The sequence below is a fragment of the Mandrillus leucophaeus genome, unplaced genomic scaffold, assembly GCF_000951045.1.
Source record: "Mandrillus leucophaeus isolate KB7577 unplaced genomic scaffold, Mleu.le_1.0 Scaffold225, whole genome shotgun sequence".
In the NCBI taxonomy this organism is placed as follows: domain Eukaryota; kingdom Metazoa; phylum Chordata; class Mammalia; order Primates; family Cercopithecidae; genus Mandrillus; species Mandrillus leucophaeus.
In genome coordinates this window covers 3,583,818-3,597,397 of record NW_012102310.1, presented here as the reverse complement: position 1 = coordinate 3,597,397, position 13,580 = coordinate 3,583,818, and the positions used below count along the sequence as shown (strand labels likewise).

The 13,580-nt window shown below is 35.8% G+C and overlaps 1 pseudogene across 1 annotated transcript in view; it reads right to left on the bottom strand.

Moving 5' to 3' along the window:
* Positions 1-8,158, bottom strand: part of LOC105540707 — a 114,303-nt pseudogene extending 106,145 nt beyond the window's left edge. Inside the window, exon 1 of the transcript XR_001006244.1 lies at positions 8,072-8,158. The product of XR_001006244.1 is annotated as a protein FAM35A pseudogene (transcript). The remainder of the gene's footprint in view (positions 1-8,071) is intronic.
* Between the last annotated feature and the right edge of the window lie 5,422 nt (positions 8,159-13,580).

The window sequence follows — 13,580 nt, the reverse complement described above, 5'->3', positions numbered from 1 at the left end:
AACGTTCAACATATTTCATTTAGGTAACTGTTGAAGACAGAGAAATAGTTAAAAAATAAATCCCTTGAGAAAGAAAAATGAGCTGAAGCAGCATCTTGAATTTAACATGTCTTGTCCCTCACTGCAATCTACATAATGTCTCCTTTCTCATGTCTTCATGCTTGCAAATGCTATTCTTTATTCTTCTTTTGGTCTCAGGTTCTTCAATCTCGTTTCTTTCCAAGCCCATCATCCCCTTCTAGTCTTATCTGCCTCTTCACTTAGTTTAGTTTCATGACTTATCTTTTCAACAATGTCTCTGATAGCTCTTAAGAATTTCTCCATACAGAATCCTGAGTGACCCTGTGTGAATTACTCATTTTCTCCATTCCCAAATGCTGAAATACTTAGTGTTGCTAGAAAATGTCTCAGTTAGTTGGGCGTGATGATGCATGCCTATAGTCCCAGTTACTTGAGAGGCTGAGGTGGGAGGATTGCTTGAGCCCAGGAGATTGTGGCTGCAGTGAGGCATGATCAAGCCACGTCTCTCCAGCCTGGGCAGCAGAGTGAGACCCTGTCTTTAAAAACAGAGAAGAAGAGGTCTCAGTATCATCTAGGTTTATGCTTTTATTTTATATTTAGCCATTTTAACAACGATCTCTCCATGCACTAAGCACTGTTGCGGAAGCAGGAGTACTGTGAGATCAAACAAAGTCCCTGTTACCACGAAAGGAGACATACATTATACGTATTCAGAATAAATAAGTGATGGTGAAAAGTTCTAAGAGCAATAAAGCAGGGCAGGGGGATGGGAAATGGATAGTACGTGTGTGCTAGTGAGTGCATACCTGAAGGTGTATGCTGTGTGTGTGGCATTTTAGTTTTGAGAGGTTTGTTAGAAAGATCTTCTCTGGTCAGGAATTTTTGTTTTTCCCCGAGGTGTCTCTTACATCCATTTACTAATTGTACACGTTATAGTCAATCATTCTTTGACTCCTCTTACTTTCTACACAATTTCCCTGTCAACTTTTAAATTTTCATGTATTTATTTTTTCAGACAGGATCTTGCTCTGCTGCCTGGGCTGGAGTATTTTGGTGTGATCATAGGTCACTACGACTTCCCAGGCTCAGGCAATCCTCCCACCTCAGCTGCCTAAAGTGCTGGGGTTACAGGTATGAAACACCATTCTTGGTCCCCTGTCAACTTTAATAAGTGTGTGGCTTCCACTTTCATCGTTTTGCTGAAAACTATTAATGTTGAATTTCTAGAGCTACTTCTCTGGACAGTTGAGTTCTGCATCCCATGTATTAATTGCATATGAAAAGATTTTAGCCTGGTAAATTTTTAGTTTCTCTCATTGAACAAGTAGAAATACAAAATGATTATCCCAGTTTTCTAATGGATTACCTTTCTTTCTTCTAGTTTAGCTATTTAAATGATTACCACTATTTTTCATGTCATCCCGCATAAAGTCAACTGCAGTTTCTCTTCATTGTATCACATCTACTTAAATCAGTTTTCACATTTTAAAATGCTCTTTAGATTCTCTCCCAAATATATCATTTACTCTTCATGTAGACTGTAACAAAACATTACACTGAAGCAGAGGTAGGCTCCCAGCTATGGAAGTTCTGGAAAGTCACATAAAATCATTTTCTTTATCCCATAAATATTGAAGAACCATTGAAGGCTTGGACTGGGCATGGTCCATTTTGTGTTATGTGGAGATCATTCTGGAAGCAGTATGGAAAACATATTTAAGGGCAAACAAGGAGGCTCTTACTTGAGAGCTAGGATGTAGTCTTAGTCTTGGAAAGTGTAGTAAGCACACATTATCAGACGAAACATTCTGTGTCATTAGTTTGAACCTTTGTTCCAAAATCATGGCCAGATCCACATTTTCTTCAGACTAAAATACAGAGAGCTCACATGACTATTCAAGTTCTTCATGAACTAATCCCATTCCAAGTTTAGAGTTATAATCCTGCCATTCCATTAAGTATTCTCAAACTAGACTCTTTTCATTTTTAAAGTATACTCATAAGTTTCAATTTTTCATACCTTTCCTCTGTCACACTTATGACAAGGAATAACTATTAATGTGAACTTTGCTGATACCATGTTGATTTATCAAGTCTCTACTCAAAGTCTACTCTTTCCTAGAACCCTCCTCCATAACCCTAAATAGAAAAAAAAAATCTCCTTCCTCAGGTAAACTGTAAGATTTTTAAGTCTTGTTTACTTCTCTCATTCCACTTATTATTAATACTATTTTATTATGTTTATGTATATGTTTAATCTTCTCAAATAGGTTTAATTTCATTGTGGATGGTAGTATTTTATATTTTCTCAGGGCCTAAGTCAGTGCAGACATGCTTCACCTTATTGCACCTCATTTTCTTGTACATCACAGACACTGTGTTTTCTGCAAACTGAAAGTTTGTGGCAACCATGTGTCAAGAATGTCTACCAATGCCATTCTTCTAATAGCATGCAGTCATTTCATTTCTCGGTATCATATTTTGGCAATTCTTGCAATATTTCAAATCATTTATTATTGATATCTGTTATGATCTCTGGTCAGTGATATTTGATGTTCCTATTATAATTGTTTTGAGTGAATAACTTAATTGATAAAAGTTGTGTGTGTTCTGACTGCTCCACCGATCAGCTGTTCCTGTCTCTCTCTCTTGCCTCAGGCCTTCCTATTCTCTAAGACACAACAATATTAAAATTAGGACAATTAATAACTCTGCAATGGCCTCTAAATGTTCCAGTGAAAGCAAGAATCACATGTCTCACTTTAAATAAAAAACTAGAAATGATTACATTTAGTGAGGAAGGCATGTTGACAGCTGAGAGAGGGTGAAACTAAGCCTCTTGCATCTAACAGCTAAGTTCTAAATGTAAATAAAAAGTCCTTCAAGGAAATTAAAAGTGCCACCCCAGTGAATACATGAATAATAAGAAAGTGAAGCAGACTTTTCACTTATCTAGAGAAAGTTTTATTGGTCTGGATAGAAGATCACTAGTCACAATATTCCTTTAAGCTAAAGCCTAATTCAGAGCAAGGCCCTAACTGTCTTCTATTCTATAAAGACTGAGAGAGGTGAGGAAGCTGCATAAAATAAGTTGAAAGCTAGCAGAGATTGGTTCAAGAGGTTTAAGAAGTAAATCATCTTCATAACATCAAAGTGCAGGGTGAAGCAGAACATGCTGATAGAGAAGCTTCAGCAAGTTAACCAGAAGATCTAGCTAGGAGAATTGATGAAGATGGCTACACTAAACAACAAATTTTTAATAGAGGCAAAATCATCTTCCATTGAAAGAAGATGCCATCTAGAATTTTTATAGCTATAGAGAAGAAGGCAATACCTGGCTTCAAAGCTAGAGTGCTCTGGGACTGTAGGTGAACATTTTTTTGCAGGCCTAGGCCACAAGGACTGCAACTCCTAGGCAAGTCCTAGTGCTGAGCTGGGTGCAGGGTCAGTGGACTGGGGGCATGTGACATACTGAGACACCAGCTGGGAGTGCTTTTTCCACCCCTTCCCCCCACACCCTTGCAGCAGCCAGGTGGTATGGAGAAATATATGCACTTGGGAGAGGGAGAGTGCAGCAACTGGGGGACTTCACACTGAACTCAGTGCTGCCCCATCACAGCAAAGACCTGGAAGGATTCATGACCTACTGACTAAAGAGCCCCTGGACCCTGAATAACAGTGATAACCAGTAATACACTGTGGGCCTTGGTCTGTGATATGTGCTGTCTTCAGGTGTGAGTCAGCACATTCACAGCTGTGGTGGCCATGGTGAAAGACTCTTTCTGTTTTAGAAAAGCTTGGGAAATAGTAAGGGGGACTCTGTCTTGCACCTTGGGTATCAGCTTGGCCACAGTGGGGTAAAGCACCAAGCCTGAGTCCAGGCCTATGCTCTTGGTACAAATATCATCATGAGGTAGCTGAAATTTAAATGAAGTCGTACTATTTAGACTTGTTCTAAAGCAGATATCTGCAAAAGCTTCCCAATAGAAAAATAATCATGGGGAAAATTATGTGCACAGAATGGTTTTTATTCCATGCTGTGCCTTTGTATTCAGTTCTCAAGGCAGTTCCATAAGAAATGGTTTTCCGCAATAGAACTTGTTTGTCTTCTTATAAAAAAAAATTATAAAAGAATAAAACTGTGTGGGGTGGGGTAGAGGGGAAACAAGACACAGCATTCCTCCTCAAAGGCCTTGAGAAAACCTTCAGGATCCATTCTATTTTGAAGGTAGTATGGGAATCAAAGAGAAGAGAGAGAAAGAGAAACAAAGAGAGAGAGAAGATAGACAATAAAATAACTAGCTTTCTAGAAGGGAAAACAGTTCTCTCTGTCCTCATTTTATTTCCCCAACTTCCTTTTAAAAATTGCTCCAGAGAAGAAAGAGCATCCCAATATACCCTTGGATTTTTACCCCTTCGTACACAAAACTCATCCTGTAAGTATAACAGCCAATAAAATCGCAAGTCCTTGGTTCGTAGTGCTAACAACCTTTCTTGAGGTTGTGTAAAAGGGATTGGGTAGGAAGGGCTGTCCCTCTCAACTTTCCTTGATTCTTCACTTCACCTTTACTTTTTATGGGGATCTCAAACCTGCTCTGATCCCCAAAGGTTTGGTTATTTTAAGGTCAGATTCTAGATAAGGGCAGATTCTAAATTAGGAAGACATTGATAACTGTATAAAGCAGTGCTCTTGTAGTCCTTATGGCGTCAGGAAAAGTTCAGGTTACAAAGTTCTAAGACTAAGGAGAAAGTGACTACTTTGAGAGTTGGCATTCACTTAGGATTTTGCTTAGCCAATGAAAGAAGAAAGAATAATCTTGCCTTTGCTAGCTTGTCATTTTAGTCTGCTTGGTGATAAGACTATCTGACTTTTTCAGGAAAAAAGTCAGTGTACCCTTTAGAGATAAAACATTTGATAAATATTCACTAGTGATATCTCAAGAATATGGATCAATTATTTCCAATTCAACTCCAGTCTGCTGTTAATCCTGCTTTACATAGTTATGGAATACAGGACAGTTGCCTTTGATTCTAAAATATCTAATTCTAGATATTTTATTTTCCCAATTCTGATCTCCCCCCCCAATTTTTTTAAAGACCAGCTAGTCTTTTACCAATTACGGGATTTGACAGAATGTGTTGAAAAAGATTTCCTATAAACTCTTTCTCCTATTGCTAATTTTTCTCTATTGTAAGTTTAGAGTATTTGTGAATTAGATCAGTAATGTAAAATAGAGAAAACAAAAATGCTCATACATATTCTACTCTTTAACTGGTTCAGCCCCTAGTAGCTTTAGGTTTGCTCAGAAGTCAAGCATCTCTGAGATTCAGAAGTAAGAATTTTAAGAAAACAAAAGAAATATATACAAAATTATTGTTCTTTTATCAAAAAGCAGCTACCTAAGAATGCTTATATTTTCTCCAACACAGTTGACCTTTATTTCTTGGGAAAAAATGAAAGATACCTGCTTTGCATATATATATAAAAAATCTATTTAGGAATGTATGGGAGGCAAGTGACAATGAGGGCTCCTACCCTGATGTCATGCCAGGAGGGAGTGAGTGCATCTTTCTTGCTTACTCCAACCATCCCCCATCTAGATGGCTTTCTTGTTTAAGTATGGAAAATCATTTTTCCTTTGTGCTTGGATGAAAGTAGAATCTGTTACAGAACATTACTTTCTCCAGGTAAGATGTGAGGAAGATGGTTCCTTGGATCCCTTGTGACATCACTTTCAAAGTAGAGGCCCATTAAACACTGAGTAAGTTGGACATTCCTGAGAGGATCATCGGTGAAGGGAAGTGGAAGGTACCAGCACAGAGCGGGGGTTTATGGGAATCTCTCACAAATCTCATAGCCACAGTACTTACAAGAACAGTCTCTGCCTCTGGGCATCTATCTGTTCACTTAACAGCAATGAAAATAAATTGATGGTTAGAGACTTAATTAAAATCATTAATGAGGATTAGTTTCGCCTTAGTTCCTAAACATTTTTCAAATGGGATCTTGCTACTTAAGGCTTTTATTCATGTTTCTACTATTTCTCTCAAAAATCTAGGAAATTTTCTTGTTTACGGATTCACCAGTGACTTGCATGTGTGGAAGCAGAAATTTTATGACGTGAACTGTGTATTTTACAGTTTGATAGTTGACAGACAAACAACCTTAGGGAGGAGCTAGGATTAGGACTGTCAACATTATCATGTATGAATTGCCAAGAAGGCTTCCAGGGTTTTCTTTGCCTATTGTTTTAGGAAGAAAGGTGTTTATGAAACTTACCAACAGGAAGTCACAGAGTGAAGGAGCTTTGTTTAACATCTGTTTGTCAGCTAACTGCAGTACTATGGGTAGATTGGTGGAGTCTCTTGGCGTTTAAGTAGGAGTCTTTGTGTTTGTCAAAGCAGCTTCCAGTCTAAGACAATTTTCCACACAACTGGGATTGCACACACTGTCCAATTCAGAGAAAATTTTATCTGTCTCTCCCTTTACCATTTTTTATAAATTTGAGAAACTTCAGGACCAATTCTGTGTTATGTAGCCTATGTTTGTAAGCTTGAAATTTTCCATTGCCTTTTTCTGTGTGTTTTTATAAAAAACACTCCAATATTACACAGGAGGTTTTAGTAGTATTTCATTTTTAAAGGAAATAATCTTTTTGAAAAGAGAAAAAGAAATGAGAGAGTATCGATTCCAGTAGGAAAGAAATATCTAGGCATTTAATTTTCAAGCTGACATGAATGTGTGCACAGAAGAGAGATTTTCATTTGAGTCACATACTTTTAAGTAATATATCCAGTTGTTTTGGGCTACTTTGAATTTTATTTTAAAAAGCCCTACATTTGAAAGCCCATGAAAGTCTACTACATCCAAGTAGTAATGAAATAATCCATTCCATGGTTCCTTATTAAAATTATCAGCACCCACACCCCAAAGAGGAACTTTTAATTGGAGATTAATTTGTAAAGGATAGAATGCCCATCAATTCATCCAGATCAAAGGCACTGATGGAAGAATGCTGAAAATGGTACTTTGAATAATTCATAATTATTTCAGATTAAAATAATACTGCTGTCATTTCATTTATATAAAAGGAAATTTACTAAGAATTATCTGTAAAGTATACGGTAAAATTTCTATGTATTTCTAATTATGTTATAGGAGATAAACTTAAGGAATATCATTATTAACTCATTATTAACTTTTACCCATATGAATATTAAAAAGTCATTATGTGGTCTTAAGGAAGTAAATCATGGGTCATCACAGCAGAATTCCACGTTCTAGCAGTATATATACATGATGGGAAATCATTTATCAAATTATCTTCCTAAAATGATTGCCTTGAATGGATCCAAAGATGGAACTCAGCTTTTCCCTGAAGCATTGTTTCTAGTTACAAAACAAAACAAAGATCAGAATTCTGCAAAGCATACAAAGGTTGTATGCTTTTTCTTTGGTTCCTAACATCTATTTGTTTGTTCTCCTGAGACAAACTGGCCTGCTCTCATTGTCTGTGTCATTTTGGGTCAGCCTCCTCATCTGCTCTGATCTTGTAACTCATTAACTAGGTGATAATTATGTAATTACGGAGTCTATCCAGTGCCCAACTCCCCAAATGCCTACTGGTCATTTATTTGGATATGCAACCACCACTTGTCTAATGCTGAATTTATCTTCCTTCAGTTCTCAAGCTTATTTTTCAATTTTCTTATTTTGCATGCTTCTTATGTCTTTCCCTATCATAGCCTATAAATCTATCATGTAATATTAATTGTCCAATGTTTCATGATTATTTCTTTTGAAGTCACTTTATTTCAGGACTATAAAACATAAATAATTAATACTAATGATATTTCTTGCAAGTGTTCTCAATGCTTAAAATGTGTTTTACCTCCCTTTAACCCAACACACACCTTAGAAATTATCTTGGACCTTGAGCTAAAGAGTATGTTACATTTCTGCTTGAAATGCTTCTATGGCTCCCTGTTACGTAACAAATAATAGCTCAAATCCTTATTTATTTTTTTTTGTTTCACAACAAGGACTTACCCTTCTTTCGTGAACTGTTCCACTAAATCTCTTACTTGAATCACCTCCTTCACTGAGTTGACTTTTCCTCTGGGACACCTTGATCATTTTACTCTACACACTGAATTTATTTTTTCACTTTCATTGTCAGTATTACTCCCTCTCACCATCTTCCTCCATTTTTATATACTAAAATGCAACCTAGGCTGGTCGCAGTGGCTCACGCCTATAATCCCAATACTTTGGGAGGCCAAGGCGGGCAAATCACGAGGTCAGGAGTTCGAGACCAGCCTGGCCAACATGGTGAAACCCCGTCTCTACTAAAAATACAAAAAATTAGCCGGGCATAGTGCCGGGTGCCTGTAATCCCAGCTGAGACAGGAGAATCGCTTGAACCCAGGAGGCAGAGGTTGCAGTGAACCGAGATCATGCCACTGAACTCCAGCCCAGGCAACAGAGTGAGACCCCATCTCAAAAAAAATAAATTAGTAAAATAAAATTCAACTCAACCTTCAACCTTATGTAATTTCTCTTTATTTCAAAAATTATTGAGCACATGCTTTGTGGTACGTATTACTCTATACTATGAAATAGCACTTGTATGTAAGATACTGTCTCTGCCTCCAAGGAGCATATAGCTTGTACAGAAGGTCTTAATTACAATGGAATAAACAATAAATAAGTGGGACAGGAGCCAACATTCACTGACCACCTGTATCTGCCAGGTTCATTACATACTTTCCAGACAACCTGTGAAATCAGGATGGCTATCCTCACAATACTTGGGGAAATGAAGCCTCAGAAAGATTAAGTAATTTGTTTATAGTCACCCACCTAGCAAATGGCACCCCATTCTAGGTGAACCCAAAGCTTCCCCTTGTACTGTGATACAATGGAGACTTTGTCCAGAAATCTTGCTCTCCTTCGAATTCCTACCATATTTCATTCTGTACCATACATTTGGCATTTATCATATACTGGATTAATGGTTGTTATATTTATTTTTAAAAACATTGCTTGAGTACCTACAAACTGCCTGATATTGGACTAAGTGCTAAGATACATAAAGATCAACGTGATAAAATCCTTGCTTTCAAAGAGCTTCCAGTATGGTGTGGGGGAAAGAAACGTAAAAGAACATGTACCAAACAGTGTACTGAGGACTCTACCAAGTGATGATTCTACCTTTGAAATATCAAAATCTTCTATCGCCTCCTATTCTTTTTGTAGTGGCTCACTGTGCTGCAGGACTGAATCTCTCCATGTGTAGCTGTATATGGGCTGCTTCTTCCCCTGCTGTGGGTAGAGGCACCTACCTCTGCTTTAGAGAAGACAGAAGAAGGCTTCCTCAATGACTGACTGGATAGAATTTTGAAGGATAAGTGGGAGAACTCCAGGTAACAATGGAAAGAAAAATCATAGGTAAAAACAGAGTTGTGAAATATTATGACATTTTCAAAGAACAGCCTAAAATTCAGAGTTCACTTAGAAAAAGTGGTAAGAAATGGCTGGAAACATAGCCAAACCTTTCCATAGAATGACGTTATATGCTATTCTAAGATGCTTAATTCTGTGAGCTTTGAAAAATAGATGCTTTGGCGCTACCCAAGACTAATTGAATCAGGAACTCCAGGGCTTTATGGTGGGGAGGAAGGTCTGGGCACTGGAGCTTTTAAAAAACTCACCAGGGTGATTTTAATGTGCAGTCGTGGTTGAGAATCAGTGCTTCAGACCAAGGGGAGCCAAATAAGTTTAGGAAGCAAAAGGCATGATCGAATTTGTGCTTTAGACAGAGCATTCTGGCAACGGTGCAGAAAATAAACTGAAGGGTGGGATACAGGAGACAGAGATGCAGTGAGAGTCTGTTATAATATTCCAGGCAAGAGATGATAAGCTCTTAAAATTACTTTTTATCACTTAATGCCTTTATGTTAACTAGATTGCTAACATGTCTGAAGAGTTCCTGTCAAATTCATTTTCCTAACAACTTTTTGCCTAGTGCAGTGTAGATACCTAACAATATTTGTCGCAGTATTTCATAACAAGACAAAGGTTAACATTGATGAAAAATTAAAAGTCACCTTTTCAAGAGTGAGTTTCATGACTGCAACATAATACATTGTTTTCAAGAAGACTTGGAAAATATAAAAAATATATGTCATTATCAACAAAATAATAAAAATGGACCATTAGACCACCACTTGAAGATGTGCTGTCTTCATATTTTGATGTTTCCCTTTTCCAATTATTGTTCACATAATTTATTTCATTCTCTGTATAAAATTACAAAAATGGAATCATGCTATATCATAAGCATTTTTTACATCATTAAAGCTCTCAATCAAGTTTATTTAAAATATTACAGAATGTGCTACACCATAATTTACATAGTAATTTTTCAGTTGTTGATTTGTGGTTTTTACTATTACAGATGATGACCATAGTTGACAAAACATTTTTTAAATTTCTGATGATTTCCTTAGACTGAATTCTGTGAAATAGATTTATTGAAGGAAAGAGAATATTTTGAAGGTTGTTGATAAGTTTGCAAAATTGTTTTTCTAAGAGTTTCTCGATGTCCTTTCTGCCCAACAGTGTAATGAACTTACATTTTACCTACAACTTTGCCATCGCTATCCATTTGTGTGTATATATATATACACGCACATATACACACACGTATATATATATGTATAAACACATGTACATATATACACCACACACATATAGACACACATATGTACATATATAAACACACATATACACGCATATACATATGTACATATATAGATATATGTATATACATATGTGCACACACAAATACACACATATACATATGTATACATGCACATATGCATATATGCACCCATATGTACACACATGTATATGTGTGTATATGTATGCATGTACACACAAATATATACATATGTGTATATATGTGTGTGTGTATGTGTGTATATAGATAAATGTATTTACAAAAACAATGTACTGAGGACTTTCTCAGAGTAATGTTTCTACTTTTGTAATATCAAAATCCTCTATCATCTTCCATTTCTTCGTAGGGATCCAACCAGCTACAGTACCTAAGATTTCCATGCCTCCATAGGTTTCATTGAAACAAAGGGTTGTAGGTGACAATATACATTGGATGTTTTATAGTTTAAAAAAATTGTATATCAGTTATTTTACAGTTAAAAAAAGAAATCATCCTCTTTCTCAAGATATTTAAGTATATTAGAATACAACTTTGCTAATTGTATCATTATTCTTTAAAAATCACTGTATACCTTGACATAATCCATTTTTATATATTTTCTGCTTATAGATCTTTCCTATTAATTGAATTTTCAGAGTTTGCTTCTTAAAATTAAATAATGATTTTTATTGTATTGTGTTTCTGTTTACTACTTCTGTATATACACATTTTTGCAACTTTTCTCTTGCCTTTCATAAAGCTGACTTTTTAATACTCATATTCTGGCTTCCTCAGATGAACAGCCTTGTTCAACTTTTCCATTTTATTATTTCTTCCTTTAGATTGGAATTCACTTTTCTTTTACTTTTCAAAATCATGCAAACTTCAAAGAAAACTATAGAGAATAAGTCTGCAGTTTATTAATTTAAAAATTTGTACCATAGTTGCCATAGATAATTTTAAAGAAATTTTTAAACATTACTGTATTAATTTGCTAGGGTTTCCTGAAAAGGTACCATAGATTGAGTGACTTGAACAACAGAAATTTGCCATCTCACAATTCTAGAAACCAGAAGTCTGAAATTAAAATGTTGGCAGAACCATCCTTGTTTGAAAGTGCTAGGAAAGTATCTGCTCCAGGTCTGTCCCCTAGCTGCTAGGAGTTTGTTGCCTTGCTGAAGTGAAATGCCAGTCTTCACATGGCATTCTTTGTGTGTGTGTGTCCATGTCCAAAATTTTCCTTTTTATGAGGACACTAGTTATATTGGATTAAGAGATCACCCTATTCATTATGACCTCATCTTAATTTAACCAATTACATTTACAATGATCTTATTTTGAGATAAAATCACAGTTTGAGGTACTGGGGCTTAGGACTTCAACATATGAATTTAGGAGGAACAAAAGGCAACCCATAACAATGACAAATCATCTTCAAGCCTTTTGCATAATTCTCCTGGAATAACATTCCTTCCCAACTGGAATTTCAAAAATCTTTTTCAGTATTTTATACTATTTTACATATGAAAGAAAACATAAGCAAGATATAAATTTGGCATGTTTTCAATTTCTATTTTTTAAGAACTATATTATGCTTATCATTTTGTAATTAATTTCTTTTACTCTATATTATGCTTTTGAGATCTATTCATGTTGACATATTTAACTCTAATTATAATTTACTCACATTAAATGCTGTTTGGTATCTTTATATGTAAACATACAAAAATTGACTTATCTAATCTTCTGATAATGGATATTTTGGGTGTTTCCAAATTTTTTTCTTGGGTTGGGAACTTGCTCTGTCACTCAGGCTGAAGTGCAGTGACATGATCACTGCTAACTGCAGCCTTGACCTCCCAGGCTCAAATGATCCTTCTACCTCAGTTTCCTGAGTAGCTGGGACTACAGGCACACATCATACCTGGCTAATTTTTTTGTTTTTGTTTTTTTTTTTGGTAGTGATGGGGTCTCACTATGTTCCCCAGTCTGGTCTTAACCTCCTGGCTCAACCTATCCTCCTGTCTCAGCCTCCCAAAGTGCTAGTATTACAGGCAAGAGCCACCATGCCCAGCTTGTTTCTAATTTTTCTTGCTATAAAAAAACTGTAATAAGCATTGCAGTATGTCTATGCATGTGTGAGTTGGATCATTTTTCAGGAGTACACCTCTAAATGGAATTGCTAGGTAGGAAGATAATGTGTTTTTTCAATTTACCAATTTGTCTGTTTGCGCTTTGAAATTTTCAATGAATATATGCATCAGCAAGGAAGGCATTTCTCCATTTTTTCACAAGTACTTATTTTTGTTCATATTTTGTATATTGCCACTTTGATGGGTGAAATAAAAAGTTTTTATTTTGTGCTTAGCTTCTTTTTAGGCATTTCTTGGTCAATTATGTTTTGCTTACATGGATTGCCAATTTGCTTTACTGTTGTCCATTTTCCAATTTGCTTTACTGTTGTCCATTTTCCAAATGTTCTTATTTGGGGTCATGTCTGTATGTTTATAATTGGAGAGTGTTCTATATTTATTCTGGATGCCCTTTCTTTGTTGGTTAAAGATCTTTTCGCCATTTTTAGCTTGTAACTCTTAATTCACATTTTTTTTTTTTGTGATATGAAGTCTTAAAAATGATGCTTGCTATTGAAGAATTTTCTCTTAAAATCATAAACATGTTATCCTTTTTCTAAAATGTTCAATGTTTTTCAAAGCTTTTAATCAGTTATAAATTTTGTGCATGCATGCGCATGTGTGTCTTCACACAGGTTGACAACAAAATTAGAATCTATTTATCTATTTTAATGCTTTTTTCTATTTGGTATATTAGTATTTA